Raw genomic sequence first — 2,991 nt, forward strand, 5'->3', positions numbered from 1 at the left:
CGTAACAATATATATTATTGAAGGAACAGTCTGACATGTTTCCTTTTACTTTATTCCACAAGTTATCAGCGTTTTCATTTAGCATGTTTGTACTCAACGTAATTCCTCACAAGTGTATTGTCCCCCAGTGGCTCAGCGGCAATTCTGAGGTCTTATTACGCTAAAAATCGGGTTTCGATACCCTCGATGGGCCAAACACAGATGGCCAATTGTGTGGCTTTGTGCTTAACAACAAATAAACTCAAGTTTGTCTTTAACTTGCCCAAAAATTTCCAAATTAGAAACTTCCCAAAATCACATTTATATTCAGACAATGAACATATTTGTAAATTTTTGGGTGAGTTTTCTCTCATCGCGAACAAAAGTTTGAAATTTTAGTCAAATTAATCAAATCTTTAAAAAAATAACCATGCATGTCGTGAATACTGCAGATTAAAACATCCTGAGCATTAACTTTGATATGTACATTATTAAAGGATTTTATGGCCTTGTGGTTAACGTGTCTGGCTGCAGATCGAAAGGTCCAGCATTTGGAAGTGATGCTGCTGAACAGATTTTAGAACTAAACGTCAAGTTTCATGGACATGATTAACTGTTTGCTTTAAATATATACAGTGTTTATAGTTTATTAAGACGTTGAAAAGGAATTACATGATGATCAAAATTCATAAATTAATTGTACACCTTCGAGTGTTGTTGTTTTGTTTTCTGCTTATGAGTAAAGTTTTGTCTACGGCATTGGGTCATCAGGTGGGTTAGAGATAAGATTATGAACTTTAAAAAAAATCCAGGTGTCAATTTCTCGTGGTAGCTCAATGTATGGCTTTGCGCTAAAACAAAAACTATGACATGGAAAATTCCAGGAATTAACATCGTAAATGATTATAACATTTGATAGGGAATTGATATGTCGTTATTTTAGGCTTAGGATTTTGAAAATGTTGCAAACAATTATGATAGTTTATAAGAAATTAGTAATTCCTTATCATAAGTAAACGAAAGACAAATTTTTATCAAGGTCGCCATTTCTTAAATTAAAAACCAAGTGAAGAAAAGGTTAACAAATTAAAACTGGTGCTTAACTTAATTTTCAAGAACGTGGTTTTTGAAGCATTTTTTGGCGGATGTTCAGTAAATTAACTTCAATGAAAAGTTTTGATATTTTGAACTTTTACCTTTAGAGACAAACTTTCATTACACTTAGTACATGACTAACAGTCTGTAACACATAAATGTCGTGTTGTTCTCGTGTACACATAAGCGACGTTTTCTCTTTCTAAGATAAATAAAACACATTTTGACCAAACATTTATAATTGTCGCTGTTGTTCTTCCTTTCGAAGTATGTACACTCTTTCAGTCAAGCGAATCTGAACGTTTACTTTGATTGGTTACGCTGGTTCAAAGCACAGTAGTTACACTAGAAATGGCAGATCCACTTAAATTAATGTATGTTTTCAAAATGTATAGAAACAGAAGAACTCGTTATACGGAAAAATTGGTATAAATACTTTGCTACGATAAGAGAAGTCCAAAATGTATGGGTCCTCTCATGCCACTCAACTACTGTCCAGATGAAGCAAGCGGCAGTTGAAACTGTGTCAGAGTCATACAAAGAAAGAAAGGGGTTTAAGTTCCTTAAGATCGTTCGGCTAATTTTTCATGGGGTGATGACCGTGTTCTGCTTAAGTCAGTGCATCCTGAACTTCTCCACGTTCCTCGCTGACTATCTTACTTACCCATCAGTTCTCAACATCGAAGTGAAGAATGGAGCGAGCCTTACTTTTCCTGCTGTGACAATCTGCAACCTGAACAGGTATTGTATGCAGGATCAGTCAAAAGCCTGAGTTCAAGGTATATCAGCCTTAAAATTTTCGGGAATGTTTAAAAGAAAAAGTGTTGTTTTGGTTAACGTGTTATCTTTAAGCCTATACTCAATATCACTATATTGGGCAAAAGAAATTCAGTTTGAAACATAATATAGCGAGACTCTTCTTTTAGGCTTAACTATGTAACTACACTGGCCATACATAAATGTCACTAGTTTTGAGAGTAACAAAGAGTTATAAAATGACTTTTTAATTTAGCGCTGAAAATTACTGGGCAGTAAATTTTGTTTCTTTAATCTGCTGAAAATCAAAATCAGGAAAAGTGACGAGTTAAACACGATAGACGAATCAAACTGTTGCAATACTGTTCCTTCTTTGTAATGCCATTAATTATGACAATATTGACCACTCATGCAAAGGTGGGAGAAAGAAAAAAGAGAGAGAACATCCCATCATCATGTCACTCTGTTTTGCTCAATCTTTTTTTTTGTTTACGTCTCCAAACTTCCATAGATCTCAACTTTTCGTCTGCATTTCTTTCATTTGCTCTTCCGATTTTTCTGAAATCTTCATTTTCACATGTGATATGTCAATATTTTTCACTACAACTTTGTTATGTAAACCAATTGCAACTAAATTCCCACAATACTCTTGTTGATTCTAATTACACACTTATCCTGCTTATTTTGTTGTTGTTGTTGTTGTTGCTATTTTTTTGCATTTATACGTGGGAAAATACTGAGTCCATTTTATGGTGAATTGTTTTGAGTTATGCTGTCTTTCCAAATAGACGTTGTTTTGGAACATTCCTTTTTCTTAGTCGACTTTAAATTCCTAGTTGCGAAAAAACAATCTAACGTTCTTTGAGCTGCACCTGTCAAATTGTTGAGCAATAAACCGTTGAGTTTTTGTTCTTTCTTTTTACGTTATGTGTAACAATACTTCATACTTATTCTAAACGTGTTTACCATTATTCCCAGTTTGACCAATGTTGAACCCTCTATAAACTTTGGACGTAGTTGTTATTTAACTGGTCATTCGCTTCAATTAGCTCTATTGAATCAAGAGGATAACGAGTTTAAAAAGTTGTGAAAGTGAATGTGTGATTACGAAAATACGTATCAGTAGATAATGTCCACTCAAACCACAGCCAGTGACGTGCA

The sequence above is a fragment of the Limulus polyphemus genome, unplaced genomic scaffold (assembly GCF_000517525.1).
Source record: "Limulus polyphemus unplaced genomic scaffold, Limulus_polyphemus-2.1.2 Scaffold1675, whole genome shotgun sequence".
Classification (NCBI taxonomy): Eukaryota; Metazoa; Arthropoda; class Merostomata; order Xiphosura; family Limulidae; genus Limulus; species Limulus polyphemus.